The sequence below is a fragment of the Cydia splendana genome, chromosome 6, assembly GCF_910591565.1.
Source record: "Cydia splendana chromosome 6, ilCydSple1.2, whole genome shotgun sequence".
Classification (NCBI taxonomy): domain Eukaryota; kingdom Metazoa; phylum Arthropoda; class Insecta; order Lepidoptera; family Tortricidae; genus Cydia; species Cydia splendana.
In genome coordinates this window covers 17,968,776-17,992,007 of record NC_085965.1, presented here as the reverse complement: position 1 = coordinate 17,992,007, position 23,232 = coordinate 17,968,776, and the positions used below count along the sequence as shown (strand labels likewise).

The following is a 23,232-nucleotide window of genomic DNA, read 5'->3' as shown; positions in this document are numbered from 1 at the left end:
CTCGATACGGCGATTTTCAAGGCTTAGTATTTCCGTACATGAAGGTTTTCGAAGTAATATTTGGCATGACATTACGTTGGCTGAATGAAATGGGAATATTATGTTCGCTGCTAAGTATGGATTGGTATGGATTATTTATGGTTGAATGCAAGTTTGATTTGTGTTTAAATTTCAAATATTAGAGTTTCAACGCTACTTAGTTCTACATGTATGGCGTGTATCATAAGTCCAAATCTTGAGACAACTTGTTAACAAAATTGCTTAATCTGCCATGCATTTCCACAACGGACGGGCATATACTGCTTTTCTCCACGTTCATATTTTAATTAAGTCGTCGATCCAACTGATTGGGGTCTTTCCAACTACCTACGTTGTGAGTGTCTAATGAATGATATGTGATTAGCTTTCAAGAACACTTTTGCTGTTCTTTGGGACACCTAGAAAGAATGCCGGTCAAGGGCAGCTATATGAATAACTAAATGGAAACCTCAACAAAAAGACCAAAAGGCAAGCCAAAAAACGGTTACCACCGTGGAAGAAGATTTTCCAAGAAAAATGGGAAAGTACAAGGCTGCAAAGACAGACGGAGCAAATGGAAAAGCACTGTAAAGGAGAAGGAGAAGACCCACAAAGGGCTGTAGTGCCACAGGAAGTAACAAGTAGGAAGTAGGATATTGGTTCTATTCGCCGCCATTACAGCAAAAAAAAAAAACAACGGGTTGCACTCCGGGAGTACCGGCTGAAGTAAAAACTCAATGACATTGTAACAGTTTTTCGATCAGGCCACGTATCCGTCTTATGAATTTTCAATCTGTCGAATCTGTCGGTCACGTGACCTGTCGCGAGTTTAACATTTTTTCCCCATCACAAAAAGTGCATAGCGCCGCTAAAGAAGTTTTCACTTCAAAAAAACTTCAGAACGTAATCTTAAAAAGTGATACGTAGGTCCCTAGTTATCACCCCATTTTAAAAAATCGTGGGCGCGATCACAAAACTAATATAACCAGTACGTCTACCATCAGTTTTGACATTGACATATACTCTCACGTTTACGTAACTTACTTTCTATGCATCTCGCTCGTACTCGCATATTAGTGCAAGCGAGATGTACAGAAAGTAAATTACGTAGACGTGAGCGTTATGTCAATGTCAAAACTGGTGGTAGACGTACAGGACGTTTGACGTGGCTCCGACTAGTTTTACGAAACCTATTTGCATGTGAAGGGTGCAATAAGCGCGTGTGGGAGGCTGTACAAGGCCCAGTGATACTAGAACCCTGTCGCTGTACGGACTACATTACAAATCAGGGTAGTTTTGGGTTGGATGATGATATTACAAGCTTTCTGTGAAGCCGTGAGCGGTGTAAAGCCATATTGTGGTTTAAAATCTCTTTTCCAGATTTTTAATTGGAAATATTCATATTGAGCTGCTGTATTTAGGGTTTGCAATCCGGATCCGAAATGTATGAAATTATCCGGATCTGGATCCGGATCCGCGGATCTTTCCATACATTTCGGATCCGTCGTGCAAACCCTAGCTGTATTCAACTACGGTGGTTATTTTAAAGTCTATTTTTGTATATTTGATTAAAAATGCCATTTTGCATTAGATAGAGGTATTTAATTTTATGTTAAACTCGCATATTTAATAATATCTATGTTTTGGAGAAAAAACGGTTTCAAAAGTCTAAGACTGTGACAGTCTAATAATCGGCTTAGCGGTTTCCAACATAGGCATGTAGACCAAAAGGCTTTCAGCATATTTTATTATTACATATATGTTTGTGTTAAACAATCGCTTATATGAACAAATAACTGTGTAGTACATATATGATCGAGTGATCAAAATGTTGACCAACATTTGAGCTAGCCTCTATTTTTATTTTCCAAGCGTTAGAGTTCATAAACTGAAATAAAAATACATATTAAAATAGAATAATAAATAAAAATATATTTTCTGAAAATAATTAATTTATTCTAATATTTCTAATATACAGTAGGTACTTTTAATAGGTAGTGTTAGAGGTCCTGTTGGATAATATTAAGTGTTATTATTTAAGTGGCATAGCCCTTTCGATGTGTCTGACTGCCAGCCGATGCCACCGCCAGCCGATTATGGTGATATGGCCGTAGCCGGGTGGCCTAGTGGTTAGGGCGTTAGCCGCGTAAGCTAAAGACACCGGTTCGATTCCGACCTTGGCCACTGAAGGGCTTGTTCATTTTTTCTTTAGTATATGATCATCATCTTTTACAGTTTAGAACTTCTATGACTAAATATGACTGATACATAATTTTGTGATCGTTCATCATTTTTTGTATAAGCGAGGAGGATATGTTTGATTTTTTTTGGACAGAATACAAAATACATGTATGTATTAAAGAACATGATTAAACTTACCAATATAACTAAAAATATGTATACTATAGAAGCTGTGCAACAAAGAGAAGTAAATCACTACGTGCTGTGCAATAAAAAAAATCCACTGCCAGTTTATGCATTTGATTTCTCAAAATATCACTGAACATTTACCAATACTCATGTTAAAATCATTACTGTTATGGACAGTCAGTGAATGCAAAATGTGCGTAGCATTTTGCATCACTGGCTTTGCCTATTATCTATGTCCGAGTTGCGGCTATGAATCCATTACACTCTACTACACAAGGACAAACTGTACAAAGCCCACATTGAGGCCAATTTTGCTTATATGATTTGATAATGTTTTGATCTTATTCCGATACGATATTAAGTCATGTCATCAGGCATCTCACGCGCATAATTAAGTGCGAGCGAAATCCCTTATACGGCAAGTCCTGCTTGCATTTCGTGACGACCAATCAGCGTTAACTGCGCACGTTAACTCAATGTCGTATCAAAATAATGTGAAAACTATATCAAATTGCTAAGGCAGAATCGGCCTTAATGACTACTAAATCATGAACCGATACTGGTTCTGTTATAACACGTTGTTTGTGAAAAACGCTACTTGTTTTTTAAGGTAAGTTTTTTACTCGAATTTAATCGAATTTCTTCAGCAGAATACCAGTGAGTGTTGTGACAGTGTAGTGGACATAGTGAGTTCGTGTGTATCACTACAAGTATTAGGTGACCCAAGCCCAAACACACGACCATGCCCGCCTACAATGACAGCGGAAGACCTCCCCCAACCTGTTTACTTGGCGCGCGCGCAGCGTGCGACGCGGCGAGCCGCAGTACGCGATACACGGCGGTCGTGAACGCTGCTCGCACTGTTAGTGCTTGAGAAAGGAGACCTAGGCTCTCCGAAAAATGTCGCGCGAGTGACTAAAAACAAGTGAGTCTAAACCGTAAAATTATTCAAAGTTTTTTTACTACTAGGTATTATTAGGTAAGTACGTATTATCTGTTAGATAGGTTATACCGATATCAATGCCTACCTAGAATTAAAGCCGTGTGGCGTACAAAGTTTACAAGTTCAAAATTTTATTTTGAACTAGAAGGTTATACGTAATTTAAAAACAAAACAAAATATTGCTCCTGGGTCTCAGGAGACTAATACATCATCAATGTAAAGTCGTTACCGCTATAGCTATTAGTTCAGAAAAAAGTAGGTTAATACTCGATATTAATTTTGACATTTGTAAGTGTATAGATAGGTACTACATCGTTTTCGCAAAAGCGCAATGACCGCATACCGCGCAAGCGCATTTGAAATTGGATAGAGTATAGATATTTTTTTTATTTGCGGATAATTTTCGGACAGACAGATTCCTAAGAGGTTTTTGGAAGAGAAAGAAAGTACATATATACCTACTATGTTTGTGCCAAGTACCATCCAAGCCTGTTACGCAGCCTCTTCTCAACATATTAACGTTAAATACGTTAGCATATTAACGTTTTAGACTATATGTATATATATACATATTGTTAAATCAGCTAGGTACCCTTGTTAAGCATCAAAACGATAACGATGGAGTTAGTAAGAGAGACGTACTCGTATGGACTGACGACACGATAACAAGTATTGTGATGAATCCACGTCTTAACTCGTGTTTTTGTTAATCATTATAAAATCATTGAATGTAAGTACAAAATCTTTGATCTTCTTTTTTCGAATATTTTATTAAATTGGTGAAATACATTCAGTTTTATATAGTAAATCAGCCTTTTTATATTAATTAAATTTCAACGAAATCTTGTTGTATTTACAATCCCTGACTGTATTTACAGTCATAGTCAACAGTCGAACTGCCGTCTATCGATCATACGCCATTAGGTTGTATCGCAGTATTGACGGTTGCAATGTGCTTATTAAAAGTCACATTATGACAGGTGACAATCTACTAATATTATGGCGGCGGACAGATAATGGCGGCTTTCGGAAACGTTGTTTTATATTTAAGTGTGATTTAAGTAATCATTCTAGTTATTTCAGTAGAATGGTTGTAAAGTAACTTTAGTACCACAATAGTAGATAATCAATTTTAGTTCATATATCAATAGATATGGCAAACAGAGTGTTTGTGAGTGGTTAAAATCTAGGAGGCAAATAGTGGGGCATTTGTCCTAAATATGAATAACATTATCCAAGTTTTCAAATCTGACTTTAGGTCAGTCCTAGGACCAAGGTGCTTCAATAAAGTGGTCCGAAATTAAATCTAGATTACACAAAAAAGTCTCATTAAATGATCTGTAATAATAAAATGGGCTTATCAAATAATAAAATTAGTCAATACGATAAAATATGTAATCGCTTTACTAAATGATTGTTTTTCCCCAAAACTACATGGAGGTTTTGCAACAGACTTGTATGCTATTAAATTCTTTTTCATATAAGTAATCCATCAGCTCCTTATTAATTACATTAATACTATGTAAATTAATGGCAGATATAAGCGCGGTGGAAGTTAACTATCGCGTGCGTTCACTGACCCAGATTTTAGCTTTCATATGTTATGCTTAGAACAGTTATCACTTGTACCTTGTACATTCTGCATAGTTACCTCCGGGGTTAATGATGGTTAGGTGGAGGGGTAAAGGTATTCATTATGAAACTGTATAAAGTAATATAACTTAAATTTATAGAACAGAATGGACCTGTACCTTGTCTATTTATTATTAAACAAAAAAGCTCAACTTAAATCTTAAACAAAATAGGGTGTTACGCATATTATAAGAATTCCTACTATACCACAATAATACTATTATGTACGAGCGAGATATATCTTTTAAAGACAAGCCTGTTATAATTTGTGCCGTTTCTATCTATGGTCTCCTACTCTAATAAATTGAACAAAACTCATATATTTGATCAAAAAACCCTCTTTTGATACAATTGTACACCCTTATTAACACGCTTATATAAACTTTACAAAAAAATCTTGCAAGTCCAGTTTACTCTACTTCTGGTGGCGTTATCGATTTGAAACTTTGTTTTTCATATATAACGCAGATGAAAACTGTCAATCTGGCATTGGCTTCGGATTATGAACCCAGAGTAAATAGTTCGTTTTTTTAGCATTAGAAAAAGACTACACGATCTTGACGTGTCTTTTAATTGAAAAACCCTTTTAAAAATCAGCAACTATTACTAATGAAAGCAAAATAATGTAAATAATCGTAAATGATTCATAATTGTTTGCAATGACTTATTTTTCAAGAGTGTTTTACAATAAAAAGACACGTCAAGATTGTTTACCTTTTTTCAAATGCTAAAAAAAACCGGGCAAGTGCAAGTCGGACTCGCGCACGAAGGGTTCCGTACCATTAAAAAAAAACGGAAAAAAAAATCAAAAATAAACGGTCACCCATCCAAGTACTGACCACGCCCGACGTTGCTTAACTTTGGTCAAAAATCACGTTTGTTGTATGGGAGCCCTATTTAAATCTTTATTTTATTCTGTTTTTAGTATTTGTTGTTATAGCGGCAACAGAAATACATCATCTGTGAAAATTTCAACTGTCTAGCTATCACGGTTCGTGAGATACAGCCTGGTGACAGACAGACGGACGGACGGACAGCGAAGTCTTAGTAATAGGGTCCCGTTTTACCTTTTGGTTACGGAACCCTAAAAACGAACTATAATTAACTATTCGTTATGTTAAAATTATTACTAGAGTCTGAATAGGTATGATTTTAAAGTACCTATTCACTTATCAATTTACACAGCTGTTGGTTTATGTGTGCTAGAAACAAAGTTGCGAAAACGTATCCAGTGTTCTTTGTAATGTTAATCAGGCTAAAGGCGGGAAAAGTAAAAGTCGGGATATCTGAGAAGGGAAAAATATATCTTATCTGTTAATACGAGTACAGTTGTCGGAAGGCTTTATCTTCAAAAGATATATACTTGTGCGCCTCATATTGTGTATAATAATTGTGTTTACTGACCTTTACTCACATGTTTAGAGATTTAATTTTTATGGAGAAGTTCGAAAATCAGCTTATTTTTTCTAGAACTTAGATTTTTTTACATATGGTGCTACTTTACCGCACTAGTACGATAATTAGCACATTACGTAACTATGTTGAAAATTTAAATGGCCATATGTACCGTAAAACGTTGCAGGTACATGTGCGAATGCGAATAGGTAACTCGCAACTCGTGTAGATTTAAAATAGTTCTGTCGTGTTTGAATTTATCGCCACTCGTTGCGAATTTCCTATTTTTCACACTTTTACCGTAATGTACTATTAAATAACATGTGATTTCATTGTCAATCAATGTCACGTGAGCTCTAAGTAGTATAAGTGAAATGAGTACATAATATTATATTTTACGCGTCCTGAATGTAGGTCGAATAGCAAAAACAAAGTAACACTTTATAAGTATTTAAGTATGAAATGTAGGAGTCCTCAATTTTATTTATTACCAAGTGTACTGCACGGTTGGAAAATGAAATCTAATTATTTATAAGTTTACGTAGTTAGGCACTGAGTAATTTCTAAACTGGAAAAGTTCAGCCTCAAATCAAAGTGCTTGACTTGAAGCACTTAAAGGCCCGTAGTTAAAAAACTAATAATATAAGTTTAATCGAATTTTAAATTAGTTTTCATAGTTTTTATAAGAATTTATTTTACTCCATGATTTTGTTTTTGACTAACTATAGTTTTGGCTCTTGTATTGACAACTAAAGTGAATCGCTACCTAATTATTAACTTATATTTTTTAATAAAGCTTGAAAAACTTTATATTATAAACTAAACCAGTTAATTTAGTGCCTATAATACAAATAAAACTAGGTAAGTAGGTACCACAAATTCAGGTAACTATGAATAGGTACTAATTATGGATTAGATTATTAAGACTTTATTTTAGACAATAACTTTTTAGAATTATGGTTGTTAATAACTAGGTAAGTTGAGTGAGGTTAGTAATGTAAGTAAATAATATATTATATTAGAAAATTTACCTTTACATTGGTATAGATACAAGTAGATACAAAAATTGAACAAAAGTTACCTGAGTTTACGGTAAGTACCTTAATATAATTATAATTAAGGAATACTTACTAACTTTTGCAAATCAAGGCCGTAGTTGCTAGGCACTTTATAATAGTCCAATGTTGAATACAACTTACAACAAACTCCATAATTATTAAAATATAGGTAATATGCACAAGTTTGCAAGCCTATTCACTTTTCGTTTAACTTTAAAAGCTGCACAACTTTACATTGAAAATACCCGCCAACAAGGCTGAATTCATGTTGAAAGGGCATTCTGCAATACAAGTCCGATAACTAGGTATCGATAACAATGCAATAGTTTATTAATCAATAAAAAATGAAGGCCGTAATTTGCCGAATACATGACAACTTATCAGCATTTCAACTTATGACAAAGCTAATATGAGACAATGCAACTTTAGGGCACTTGTTGGCTTATCGACTCAACTCGTAATCGTAATCGCACACCAAAACCGCGTTAATGACGTCACCTTTTAATAAAGAAACAAACGAGCACGAATTTATGCGGTCGGGCGACAAAGTGACCCGTGTTCGGGTCGCAGCCAAACCCATAATCCTTAATTAGCCCACCGTGTACCATTTGATTTTGGGTTAGGACACTTTGAGCACTGGTCGTTTTTAAAAGTTGTACGTGAGCGAGTGGCTGCGTCGGCGTGCGGCGCGTACAGTGGGGTGCTAGGGCCCGCGCGCGGGCGCTGTCTCGGCGGTGTAGCCGCCGCGCCGCCTCAGCCTCGACTGCCGTCATGGAAATTCGATTTTTCTGACGTTTCCTCCGCGCCTTGCTTTGCCACGATCGAACTGCACGCCACGCTGAATCGCCCGCCACTGATTTTGCACGTTCATTTGTAGTTTTCTAATAATTTCAGTTTCTTTATGCCAGCTTTAGGAAAGGCAGACGGGAAGAATGTTGAAAGAGGCCTGAGCACGCACAACTTTTCGATCTGCGAAAGAGATATGTCTTTTGGTTTGGCCTTGGTGTTTTTCGTATCAGTCGGCTCGCCTACCTAAAGGTACGTATGGTGGTTTTGGCAATGATGGGCAATAGGCATTGTTAATTCGATTGGACGAGTAGGTATTCGGTGTATTTTTGCAAACGGAATCATGATGAGTTGGCGATTCTTGGAATTGATTCACAGACAGAGTGTTCTATCTTTAGCTGTCGACAGTGTCGACTATCGGAAATTACTACTTCCCGCAAAGAAGTCTAAGTTGTTTGAAGATTAAAGAGGTACCCAGTTATTTATCGAAAACATAGGTTTGATGAATAAACGTTGTCGCCTAGAGCTTCTCTCGGGTATCTACGTATTGTACAGTCTATAAATATCTTAAGTTCTCATAGTCCCAAGGTCTCAGATGTAATCTTGCAGGCTATTACAAGAAGTGGAATATCTGGTGAGAATGGAAAATAAAGTAAATGTGTCTAGAAATATTGTTTTATCCAAACTCGAAAAGTTCTGAGCTTGGCTAAATCACACTTTATTTTGATATTTTTCGTGGCAAAAATTACAATTTATACCTATTCATCTCCTAAGGTGAGAGCATTTTTAACAAGTTTGTACACAATCAGAGTTAGTTACGTCTATACACGACAGAGTAATTAATAAGACTTACTTATTTAAAAGATCTCTTCCAGTTAATCTTTGCAAATGAAAGTAAAAGCAAAACCTACACAAAAAGAAGAAACATTTTCTTTCACCAGAAAATAAGTGTTGAATGGCAATTATGTTAAACGTTTTGCACGGTTACCTACTCGGTTTACACTTGCATAATATTAGCTCAGGTTTAATTTCCACAAGTATATTCATATGGTTTAATGTATTGCGTGAACAAATATTATTTATGGCCGTCATTTTTAGGGTTCCGTACCTCAAAAGGAAAAAACGGAACCCTTATAGGATCACTCGTGCGTCTGTCTGTCCGACCATTCCCCCCCCCCCCCCTTTATCTCTGAAACTAACGGATCTAAAATTTTGAAAAAAATACACAAAATAGAACTTTACCTATAATAGATGACAGGAAAACCTATTCTAAATGGGTTAGTAGCATGGGGTCTAAAACGCAACTCGCCTAAGGAGCAGCTCGTCTAAGTCGCAGAAGGTCTACTTCGCATCTCGTCTAAATAGCAGTTTGTCTAAAACGCAACTCGTCTAAAGAGCTGATCGTCTAAGTCGCAGGTGGTCTGAATCGCATTTCGTCTAAATAGCGGTTTGTCTAAAACGCAACTGGTCTACAATTTATCTAGAGTCGCAACTCGTCTATATACTCGTAGCAAGTGGTCTAATTCGCAACTAGCCAAAATAGGAACTCGACTTAGTAACATTTTACCCATTTGGTCATCTGAGTAATGTTAAAAAAAAGTAATATAATATTTTGTACAATGTTTATTGCAGGGTTCAGAACAATTTAGATAGAGGGTCTTCGATAGAGAACTTCATCTGTCATTCAGTCGTTTTAGTTTCATTTGAGACCTCCTCATCTACTACTTATAACTTTTGCATATAACTGCCTCAAAAAATTGTTCGTAGATATAAATAAGATTGTTTTGAATAAAGCCTTTGTTCTAGTATATTGATTAATGTTCAACTGGCCCCTTTATAATAAAAAATAAGTAGCTGACAGTAGAGACAGCAGACAGCTATCTTTTCTGTCTGCGATAAATAAATTATAATTTCTATTATAATTATTTGAAATGGATAACGGTGAAACTTCGCAGGATGGATTGAGACACCGGCATTCTGAAATAGTTTTTATCGAAGGCCAAAGGCAGCGCCCCTGTCTTCTATATAAAGGTTTTAGATATAACCTAAACAAAACAAACAAAACAGATGCTTCGTCTATATGGCGTTGTGCGAACAGGGGAGAATGCAGTGCGTCATTAAAATTAAACCCAGAAAAAACCGCAGTTCTGAAAACGTCTACCCATGCGTGCCGACAAAATTTTGTAAAAAACGAAGTTGCATTTATGGTGGAAAAGTGCAAGAAGGATGTTTGTCAGAATTTTGCCCCGGTAAAAGAAATTTACGAACAAAATGCAATCGCTTTTCACGGTCGTTCTGAACGAACGATCCGTCAGATACCGGCATATTCCTCTAAGAGGTACTTTGTACAGACGACGGAGAGCGCGTTTAAATGTTTTGAGCACAGAAACCAAGGACTTGAACAAAATTAAAGTTCCAGATATTCTGGGTCATAATTTTTTGGTGTGTGATGAGGGAGTAAATAACGACAAAATTTTGGTGTTTTCTTCTCCGGCGAGTATAAAAATTATGAACAAAAAAGAGGGCAGCAATTTTTCGGTGACGGCACCTTTAACGGGTACCAAAACCTTTCAAGCAGCTATTTAATAACGCCATTATTCGCGATAGGCAAAGGCCATCACACGATACACCACACCAAACGACTAAAATGTCACAATGAATAATAAAAAAAATATTTTGAAAAAAACGGCATGTTATAAAAATAATACAATTACATGTAATAAGGTTTACTATCGGTAAAAAATATAATATTGACACCTTCAAAAAACTCAAGGTAGCCAATTCTACTCATCTATGAAATATTGTCAATTCCCACGTCCTTAATACTTGCGAAGTAGACCACTTGCTATTTAGACGAGTTGCGACTCAAGAAAAATTGTAGACCAGTTGCGTTTTAGACAAACCGCTATTTAGACGAAATGCGATTCAGGCCACCTGCGACTTAGACGATCAGCTCTTTAGATGAGTTGCGTTTTAGACAAACTGCTATTTAGACGAGATGCGAAGTAGACCTTCTGCGACTTAGACGAGCTACTCCTTAGGCGAGTTGCGTTTTAGACCCCATGCTACTAACCCTTCTAAATGTGCAGTCAAGCGTGAGTCGGACTTATGTTTCATCTGTACCAAAAACAGTCAAACATCCATCTTAAAAACTGTTTGTTGCTTAGTTACTTTTTAATGTAATTTCCTCTGTAAGTACATCACATAGTTCGTGTTCTTCCCTCACTCTCACTGAGCGTAAGCGTGAGCGAGATGAAAGTGCGTGCTCGGGAGCGTGGGTATCATGTTCTTTAATTTTAATTTTTTGTACGCTTAAATAAATGAAAGTAATCTTTACGTTCCCTCAAACATGATAATGCCGATTTTTAGAAGCAATTTTCATATTCTTAGCTTTTGTGCATATTTTGTTACATTAAAGTGCATTTTAGGTCTATGTTCGTGTTTTTTTTCTATCGAGCATAAGTCAATAACTCAGGATTCTTCAATAGAGAAAGGCCTCAATATTGCTAATTAAATTACTATTTTATTTAAGATCAGACAAAATGATAACCAGCAGGAAAAACAATAAACACTTTTCTCAAATCACTTCGGCTTACAGTTGCCAAGTTTCAGGTATTTTAAATGCCACATTCTCTTAAAAGAGTGCAGTTTGAGGCCAAAGTTGGATAGTTGTAAGACCGAGGACTGAGGCCAAATGTTCACGCCCTGGCCCGTATTCTAACCATTTGTTGAGCCTAGGCGAGACTTTGAATCTAAAAGGCCAAATTAACTGAGACCTCATCTTTCATAAAGGTTTGAGTATTCAGAGGTGCTCTTTACACTGGTTACCTTAGATGACATTTGCCTACTCGGTACCATTTTGGAACAACTATCGCTAACGGCTTTCCATGCACTCTTTGGCATCATACCAGTGTGTTAAAAAGGTATTTTCACAGATAATAAGCTGCCTGGTGAATAAGGGACGGCAATGTTTTTCAACCATATTATGTTATTCTATACCTGATAATAGTGTTTGATTATTTCCTTTCATGGTCCGGGATTCCAATTTACAACAGGCAAATAAAGACATAGGGTACCTAATATTTATTTAACTACCTAGTAAGTTTTTTTGTAACTCAATTCATGTATCTAATTAGACTTTTTACAGACGCTTTTAAACACATGTTAATATTTACGTAAGTAAGCAAGAAAACAAAATACAATACAATCCAATGTCATTAAATATACGAGTAGGTTAGGTACGTTACATTGCCATGCTAAAATTAAACCAAATATAGTCCGAGTGTTCCCTACAAAACAAGCCAGATGCCTTTTTTATCGATAATTATAAGTACCTAATAGTTTGTTAAACACACTCCCATTTCTCAAACGGAAAGCATGCATTTTCACTACACATTCAATGTTCTTTACTTAAAATAAAAAGGGCACATACGCCTTTGTAATAAAATCAGATATCGCCGCTTCTGGCCGCCCGAGTTGAATAAATAAAGCGCGGTTTCCTGTTCAGCTTTATTGCATAGTTTCCATAGAGGTATTACTCAAACCGTTTATGAGTTTTCACGGCATATTTTATGCGCTATAAAATATTTGAATAAAAATGTAAATTGCGAGTTGCAAATTGATTTAATGAAGCACGGAAAATAAAGTTGATTTTGAAATTGAGTATGTTTTTTTAACAAATATTGATTTTGAGATTCAACCAGAACTGTACTACTGAGGCTATTATCTGTTTTTTGTCTATTTAGCGAGCTGTACCTACAACAGCTATGGACCGCAATTGGCAGATAGTTGATATTTTGAAAAATATCAATCTTCAAATCAAAGTTTATGTATTCAAATATCGGTACATCGTATATTTAAATCGGTATCGTTAAACCGAGCTGTTTTTTTCGGGTAGGTACATACTTGGTAATTGGATCAGAGATAAAAAGTTAATACTCGTATGAAGAGAAATACAGTTCTACCTGTCTTGTTTAAAAGCGCGTCTCAGGCCAAAATTTTTATCGAAATAAAACTTTAATAAATCTCAACTTGATCTCAAATTGATGTAGCCTTACTTGAACATCTCCTTCGTTATAGTATATATGTTCACAAGAAACACTGAGGGCGGTTTCAGAGTAACGTTTTATACGCGCGTATAAGCTCGAATGCCGGAACGACCGGATACGCGCAGAAAAAAATACTAATGAGAAACTGCTCCGAGAGTACCTGATGTTAAAACATAACAAAATCAAGATCAGATTTACATAGTCTGACTTTACTCGTGAGGTTTTGAACCGCGAATTTTAAGCCATGCACGGATGTTGACGAGACACACTACAGCTACTAGCGAGCGTGCTTCAAAGCTTTTGCTGTGAAAAGGCTTCACGTTATTATTTTCAATTTTGGTTCTTTTCAGTCGCCGTTGATTCTTTAAAAGGCAAACTGTACCAATAAAATAAAAATGAAATAAAAAATATACATAATTGTATATTAACCGAGACCCTAAAGAAGGTAGCTTATTTTATAAAAAAACCTTAAACCGAGTATTAGATACCTAGAGTCAATCCAAGAAAAGTCTGCAGCAGATTTGATAGCCCACGCAGTGCAAGGGTTATTTTAAACGTCAAACTTCTATGAAATTATGACCTATAAAATAACACTTGCACTGCGTGGGCTATCAAATCCGCTGCAGACTTTTCTTGGTCCGACTCTAGATAGATATACAGATGTATAGAATACTCTTTATTGGCACACATTTCCTTTAAACACACAGCTTAAAGAAAAACAATTGATTAAAAATAGAAGCAGACAACAGGCGGCCTTATCGCTTAAGAGCAATCTCCCTCGACTAGCGACAATAGGTAGGTATTTAATACTTTTGAATTTGATAAATATCAGGTATAAAAAAAAAATCTAAAGCACCGAGAACTGTTTACATCCGTACAATGTCGTAAAACAAAATTAAATCTGTACTCGAGTCCAGTTACATAATATTCCATTAGGGCTGTTTGTCCCGCACGACACTAAAGCAGTTAACTGCAGCACCAGTCAATCCGCTGTCTAGTTTACAGTTTACAGTGCCACCGGGCCTTGGAGAGCTCTCCGGGACTAGCTGTGAGGTAAACCAATTTAAACCCTATTGGCAGGTAGGGAAGATGAATTTTGCCTTGACAGGAGAATGCTGTAGTTGCATTGTTTCAATGCAATGAGGCTAATTTAATATGTGTTGCGAATTGATATGTGCGATATGACGTTCTAAGGAGGAAGTACACATGAATTTGAGCCGTCTTAAGTTTACCTGTCAGTTAATTGTTGCTTTGTTTAACTCAGTGACTACTAAGTAGGTATGGTAAAGTTGGAATAGGATAATTAATATCCAAATAGTTACTATAGCACAATCGGATTAGGACTAACCTCGAAATCTCTATAGAACTGTCCTGATATTTGGTATTAATGGTAATTAATGGTCTCTTTTTCATGTCCACGCTTACTAGCGTTCTTCGTTCACTAAGCAAATGACACAAAATGTATGAAGTATCAAATCCATTAAAATCAAACTCAGATTGTATGTACTATTTATGAATATTCATATTTAAAAAGGTGCGCGAATCGTACAGTAAGCAGAACAAACTAGGTAAATAAAAAAAACAGTAGGTACATTTGCTTTTACTAGCCCTGAGCAATTCTCGCTGTTAAAGTTACAAGAACAAATAGCAACATTTTATAACCATTTCCTACATTCAACCCCTTTTAGTTTCTAAATTGAATTATGTTGCACTTTTGACGCATAAATGCAAATTTGGCTGTGAACTTTGACAGAAACGTGATTTTGCAGTTGAAAAATTGTTAAGCACTTTTCTCACTCGCATACATAGATTTCATTTTATTAGAAAAAAATGCTGTAAAGTCGGTTTACGGAAGATAATTTTGCGTGATAACGTCATAAGAAAACGTCGCCGTAACGTTACCATGGAGAGCTGTCCACAACGTTACCATGGAGATTTCTCCACAACGTCACAGATTAATAAATAGTTACTACGTAACAGATACTTCATTCCCAAACAAAAGCAAAAATACCTACGCTATAATAGCCTACAGAACCTTAATAATAATACCTGCTGCTCAGGACAAGAAGAAATGTACCATAATTACGCGCACAAAGAGTCGAGACTGTGTTGCCCGCCGTTCGAGTCACGTGCCAACGCGTCATCGTAAGAATGCGCTAGGGTTGTAGCTACCCTACCTATGATGATTATTGTAATAACACCAATGTTGCGAATCAAATATGTTTTAGTTTTAATATAATGATTTATAATTTTTTCACTTCTCGGAATTCTCTGTTATTACAATTTTATAAGTAGTTGAAAATATCCTAAATCGCGTAAATAATTTTAATAAATATTCAGGAGCAAAGCAACGGACAATCAACGGTTTTTAAAAGTTGTAATACGGTGCTACCAGGCCGATTAATTATTACGTCGTCAAAGTTATTTAATAATACTTCTTCTAACCCTTCAATATAATTATTAAACTTTCAGGTGGGACCTTTAGCCCGCCATAAAAAAATGAATTTTTATTATAGGCTTTTTCCTTTGTTTTTTTGACTTTTTCACCCATCTACTGCACAATAATTACGTGGTTTCGGCATTTCGAAGCATAAGCGCGGGAAACGCGCGGTGCAATGTGGTGCGAGCGCTGAGGCGGGCGTTCGGCGGCCCTCTGTCGGTTGTATCGTCGACGATACGCCGAGCGGTAGGCATATAGCGCGTGGCCTTGAGCGTGTGACGGAGGCCTGACAACGTGACACTTTTTCGTGCATGCTACCGGTGTTCATCGATTTATAAGTCGTTATCACGTCAAAAGGTATTCAGAAATAAATAATATTATATAAACTGAATCAATATCGATATCAAATAATTGCAAAAATGTATTGCGTATATAAACTAAGAATAAATAATGGTTTTACCTTTTTTATACTCCATGTTTCACATCTTAATAATTAAAGAAAGAATAACGTAGGTACTCTAAATGTGTATAAAACCTAACGCACTATAGGTATAAGAAAAGGGTTAAAATAACACCGAGCCACGCCTGTGTGCAAAGGCCTTAAAAGTAACACAATGCACTTCAATTTAGGCGACAAAAAGCATTGAGTGCCGGAGCGACGCTGTTCCATTTTGGCAGTGCTTTGTTAAAAACAATTTGTCAGATCGCTTCGCTCGTTACTTTCAGTTTATAAGCGCCCCTTTGTTGAACTAAATAGTTACGGCAACGTGTAACTACTAACTAAAACTTTACTTTTTGCTTGGAGATTGCTTCTTTGAAAACAGATACGTCTGTTGGTTTAGATGCTGTCATCATATAATCGGTTATAATTTTAACTTGTCTTTTCAAACATTTTTTTTATAAAAATGTGGGTAAATTTTGTTACGTACCTACATTAAAACTATACAGGTAGGTCGATACACATTTATACAAAGGTTTAGTACAAGTGCCCTTACTTTATCGTCATATCAGCCGAATGAATTTCCGAATATGCTGAGTGGCATACTTTTTGATGTATGTTTCTTTTGTTTGGTATATTAGTATTTTTATTATGTGAAAGGTTTTACACTAAATAAATCTCTTAATTTTTTATTTCATTTTCTTTCAATCTCGGGGGCCTTTCAACGTCGCATCTTCTGGTTTTTGGTTGGTACTCTAAAATTGTTCTGCCACAGTGACTATCGCTTTTAGTGATGTCACATTATCACTTAATTTTGGCAGTTTTTTTTTCATTCAGGAAGCCGCAACATAGTGAAAAACAGCAGTCTCGTATTCTCGTTTCACTCTCGTTTAGCTAAAATACCCTTTAGACGTGAACACTTTCATTGCCAGAATGCCAGTATTTTATATAGGCCAGCAGTGAAAGTGTTAACCTGTACCGCCGTGTAGTACACGACCGCCTGGACCAACGCCAACTCTACTTAAGTAGCTCGGTAATGTAGCAGGCCTGATAGCTTTGTAATTTCCTACATGAGCTTGGATTTTGTGCTTGTGGATTTTAGTTCGAGCTTCACTGGTTAAATAACAACTGACATGCGATATGAAGTAAAGCATTGCTTCACGGTTGGTTAATTCGTTTCTTGACTTTTTACATGTTTCATGTGGCAATGCAAAGGTGGCGTACCAACTTAGGTAAATGCAATATGGATATCATTTTGTTGACAATTGAATTCATTTTGGAGCTGCATTCGGACTTCAAAAACCCTGCGTTTCCATAATAATTTGACACCCATAATGATGATCATCACTCGTAATGATACATTAATATCCAATCAAGTTGAGAGTTTCACAAGAAATGCCTAAAGAAGGACTTTGCCTAAGGAAGAAATAATTCTATAGGGCTACGTAGTTTTAAACCTAACCTTCCCCATATTACCTGATATCTTCCGTAAACGATAAATGGCTACAAAATATAAAGTTATATTTCGTAGATAACAAATATTTCCGTAAAATCTGTGTAAAGTGTAAACTTTCCGGAACACTAAGGGAAACACAATACAATTATGTCCAGCGGTGTATTGTTAATGAAGTATTACAAAATTTATCGCAGGTTATAAACGGTTTAATAGGGATTTTTCTTAGAAGTTTGTAATCTAATAAAGCCAAGCAGTTAATTAGTAGGTAGTCATGTTTATTATAAGGTTAATTAGAGAAAGTTTGACCGCGCAAACTTAGGGAGCTGTCGAGTAACTTGCCGAGATATTACATTCTACGTCAGCTCAAGCCGCCAAATTTAAATAAATGCTCTGCCTATATAAAATACATGGACTATTTTAAACGATAACTAAACTTTTAATCTACCTACTATAACCGATATCTTGGATTTTTCTTAGTTTTTTTGCATTAGGTATAAAACAGAGCTTATTCTAAATCTAACAAATAAGTCAGTTCATATTTATTTCCCGCAAATTCGGATGATTGGAACTCGTAGGTAAATAGTACATGCTTTTTCACCCTAAACTTTCGTCCCCCAATTCAGCCACTTATTATCAGAAGGACGATTATCAGGATGAAACGTCTTCAAGTCACCTAAACCCATTAAGTAACAACAAATAAATTGTAATGTTTTTAAATATAAATTATTGTGCTCTCAAGAAGTAAGTTACGTTAAAGGATACAAAAACACAAGAGTTAAACACTCGTGTAGCAGATTTTCATTTTATCATTAGACCTGTACCCGCCCATAGAAAATAGATACAACATACATCCCTAATTAAGAAGAATTTTATTATGTACATTTATTTCATTAATCCTATGGAATAATTATGAATACCTATACCTAGTGAAGCTCATATTAATTATGGATCTCCCAGTAATCAGTATCATGTTATGTTAATATTCAAGTATCAAACCTAATTAATGTACCACATCTGAGATCTAGCATCCAAGGATCAGATCAACGTTTACGTGAATTGCGCTGTTAAGTATATTGGAATTAGTAGCAAAATCGCATGGGGTCTGGCCTTTAGCTTCTAGAGTATACTGTAGACATTTTGGTACTGGAACTACTGGATGCAGACAACCGGCGCTGTGGCATTAAATATTTAGCACTAATCACACACGGGCCGGAGTCTGCGAATAATTCAATGAACACTTATTAGTTTTAACGATATCGATGCTTGGGGGCCTAGGTCATGTTTCATATTATAAACTGCCGTATAACTTATTCTGTAATTTCGTATACTTCTCTAGCTGCCCACAAATAAAAACTTGCCAAGACAAATACAATTTTGACTTGTCAAAAGGAACATACAAAATAGAACGAGAGGCATTTCTAAAAGCCTCTGGGCGGCTAGAAGATGAAATACTTAGCCTTTATATAAGCGATTTAAAAAAAAAAAGGAATTTACCCGATTTCTCTAAGACGCCTGGATCGATTTTTCAAATATTTTTTTGTTTGAAATAGTATAATATACTTAACGGTTCGTTTCAATCAGGACCTAAAAATAGGATCCTGGAGAAATCAAACGAACTGTTCAAATAATATAACATGTGGTGATTTTGATATCTCATTGTAATTCATACCTAATTGTTACTGAACAATCTTTACATCAGGTAAATAAAATTATGGCCTTTTAAACTTATTACACGACTGCCCAAAAAAACGAGTGTATTGTTTTCAGCGTTCATGTTTGTATGTATATATTTATTTTTGAAGTCGTTTCTCTTTTGTTACAGACAATTTACAATGTAAAATGCCAGTAATTACCAGCACCCAGTAATATTGGCTCTGGACTGCAGCCAGAAAACTAAGTGACCGTGAAATTCGAACAGTTTTAAATAGGGATGTACCGACTAGTCGGGAAAGCCGACTATCCGGCCACATAGTCGGCAAAAATAGCCGATTAGTCGGCACTTTATTAGTGCGAGAAAAACAGAAAAAAAAAGAAACCAACCAACAGTAAATATTTACCATATGTTTTATGTCTATTTTACTAAAATACTTATTCAGGGTGCAAACGAAAACTTTTGTTCATATAATTGACCGTTTGATCATTATTATATATTGGTGGGCTGGTGTTTTCCTCTACAGGTCGATCTCAGCTGATTCTCGTGTAATTTCATGTTTTTTTTAATGGTGGAGCCATGGGAAACATTTGGGTTATTGCAAAATTTAGACAGGGCACGTTGCTCGTATAAATACGCTAACCACAGGGGATAGGTTCTTAACTGGCGACTACGTACGGGAAATAGAGCCTTGGAAATACCGCCTTCAAGCTGTACTGACGATTTGCTCAAGATCGCAAAATAAAAGAAAGATAGAAATTGAACGAGGATTCATGTGATAGGTCTTTGAATCTGTAGAGAACACCTTTTAGCCAAGCTAATATGATGAATAGCGCAATCAAAGGAGCAAAACTATTGTTTTTCACCAGAACTTATACGAAACTAATGATCTGGCCGACTAGTCGGCTAGTCGGCACAAGTCAATAGTCGGTACATCACTAGTTTTAAACTATCTTCTTAGAAAAACGACTTGAAATAGCTAGAAAATTCAGTCTCTTACGGCCTAAAGAAAAACTATTATTGTTTGGTTTAGTTTGATTAGATAGGCGTATTATTTTAATAGGTCTCTTAAAACTTGTAATTAGTCGTTTGATTTTATTTTCTAAACATTGACATTTTAGTTGGTAATATAAATTAACTCGTATACAAGTATGAAACCATACAAATATTCTAGCGCATTTAATAAATTAACGCTCATACGTTTGTTACATACAACACGTCAGCGTACCTATTATGGATGGCTAATAAAATAACGTAGTCTAGTAAAAACGTAGACAAGAACGACCATCATATCCGCACTGCACGAATACGATGGTCGTTCTTGTCTACATGACAGCGTAATAAAATGGTGTCCGTCACTTTCTATCCCACGGTGTTAAAAAGTGTCAGTTATTTATCACGTGGATAAAGATGGATAAAGTCATCCATAATACGCCGGCAGGTAGGTGTATAGAAATTATATAAACATGTACATAGGTACCTATTGTAGCTACGTACGTAGGTTCACTCATTATATGATGTGACTTTACGTAGTTACTCGTTCTTTTATAATGAAACCCTTCGCTAATACCAAACTCCTATTTTGTCGGATAATCCTCATAATTAGCTTCTTCCCACTGAAAAGCCCCTTGAACGTTTCATATCAAATTCATTAATACAGGATTGAACCTCTTGAAAATATCGGAGAGCAAATTGGTGCTTTAGTTTAATAGGCTTAAGGAAAGTCTGCAAAGTAAATTGGAGTTTTATTATGTGATAAAACAAAATTTATTGATTTTTAGTTATGGATTAAAGTAGATGAAACAGCTTTTTGTTACTGAATGACGCTTTTCACTGCAATTATAATCATGTGCAAATTAGCAAGAGTAATATATTTAGATTCAGTGAACGTTATTGTCAGTGGAATTTTATTAGTGGTGGGGTTGACCTAACATATATAGACTAAGCAATAACATAAGAAGTTTAACTTTATTATTCTCATAAATATAAATCCTACAAATGAGTCAAATGCAAGCATCAAATGAAAAAAAAATTGGAACGAGTCATGTTACACGCATTGACTCAAAATGAAATGAAAACTCGATCCAAATCAAATCAAAATATAGGGTTCAGTGATATTGTAAAAAACGTGTTTTTATTGAAGCCGAACGCTATTTACATCAATATCGGGGCCGCGATGTATTCAATCGCATTTCAAAACGAATGAATACCGTTTCATATTCATTGGGTATGCTACAAAGTCTCATTTTAAGTAAGTAAATACCTAAATCTCAGTGTAGGTAATTGAAAGTAATTTTATCACAAACATATTACTGATATCATCTAGTTAAATCATTTACTTTCCTTGTCTCTCTCCTTTCAATAATGAATCTATAGATGATTGTTGATTAAGTACTTATAAAATTTCATGAAATTTATATATAGGTATTTTGTAATTTTGTTACATACATAATTACAGTCAACAACGAACCAGTTCGATGATCAAATGACATAAAATATAAAAATAAACTTAAAAAAACAACTAAAACGATTTTGTTCACGGGAAGTTTAAATTCAATACTTAGTTTGCTCAAAAACATAGAAGTGTAAGAGGACACAAATTGAATTTAAAATTTCTCCATGTAGGTACCTACACCTCACTCGTGATGCAATTCCCTCGAAACCACGTGTTACATATCTCAAGAAGGTGGAATTCAATTGCTTTGCATTCAACGCGTGAATAAGGAAACCGATGAGAACAACCAAACAGAAAACATGGTACTTTATCAAAGTGGCTAATGGCTATGCAAATCGAATCATAAAGAAATGGTTGCTACCTATAATATGTGAACCTATAACCTAGGTTTCGTATTAGCTTTGATGTGAAACGAATATAACAGTAAACTGTTACTCACGATTACAGTTTGAACGTTATCAGACAATCAGAAAGCAAGTATATGGCATTATATCCTATCAAAGATACCTATTAACCTAACCTGGACTAAATAGCTTCTTTTTAAAATAATGATGGTAAGTATTCACCACTCCTGTGAACAGTTTATTTTATTGTTCGAAAAATAATATGAGCATTACAAAAATGAAGACCTACACATACATATCTGGCGAATCGCCACGCATTCAAACCCACCCCTTGTCGAGGAAAAAGTAAATTGTAGTTGTTGTTGGCAACACTGACAGACAGAGCTTTGCAGACAGAGTCTCGCGAGATACAAAGTATACAAACTTGTCGATTGTGAGAGAAGTTATCTTAAATTAGATTATAGAGTGTAGTTCTCATTGTGAAGTTACTGTGTGCCTTCTAACGTAAGCTTGGCAAATAAATATTGTCTACTGCCAGAAGCGGTTGCGTCACTGAAATTGACGTGCACCTTTATCACTAAACTGGTGACAACAACAAATACAATTTACTTTTTCCTCGACAACTAAATCTTAACAAATCACTTTGATTTTGATGTCGATCGTTTCAGCATAATATATTCTAATCCCCTTATTCATAAATCTTTACGGGCCTGATTTAGTTAAATTATATTTTATCTCTTTCTTACAAATACAATAAAGACAAACGATTATTAGCTAATTGAGGTTTGTAGCGCGTTTATGAATAAAGGGGTAGAATAGGTTTCGCTTATTTAATGTATTTTTTATATGTATTGCAAATTTTGTAAAAAGGAAAACCTAATAAACCTAGTTTTTCATTGTGTCAATAACATACTAAAAAATCATGGAGAATGGAAATCATTTAAAAGTGGAAAAACGTTTTCTCTTTTTGTTTGGACGATCACATGCTATACTTCCCTCTTAATTAACGCCCTTCCACTTAAATACACTTTAAAATTTCACGTTGTTCACACTGGCACACGTCGATGGCTTAACAGGGTTCGTAAACAATCATAAATCATTTACTGAGGTGTGGCCGCAGTGTGAGCGGAGGGCGTGGATTAGGGTAACACTCCATTTCTGACCGCCGTTGCACTACTAGTACGAACGCGTCGGTGT

General features: G+C 35.6%; 1 protein-coding gene, 1 long non-coding RNA gene and 1 other non-coding gene across 7 annotated transcripts in view; 1 reads left to right on the top strand and 2 right to left on the bottom strand.

Moving 5' to 3' along the window:
- LOC134791732 (uncharacterized) overlaps positions 1-8,599 on the bottom strand; it is a 69,230-nt gene extending 60,631 nt beyond the window's left edge. For 3 of the 5 annotated variants that reach the window (XM_063762860.1, XM_063762862.1, XM_063762861.1), the window contains exon 1: positions 8,022-8,599. The gene's annotated coding sequence lies outside the window, so the exon portion shown is untranslated. Of the gene's footprint in view, positions 1-7,489 lie in introns of all 5 variants that reach the window. The other 2 variants (XM_063762856.1, XM_063762858.1) reach the window with 2 other exon arrangements.
- Positions 1-23,232, bottom strand: part of LOC134791805 (uncharacterized) — a 470,284-nt gene that overhangs the window by 154,773 nt on the left and 292,279 nt on the right. The window lies entirely within an intron of this gene.
- On the top strand, positions 2,131-2,202 carry Trnat-cgu (transfer RNA threonine (anticodon CGU)). The gene has a single exon. It is a non-coding gene; the product is annotated as a tRNA-Thr (tRNA).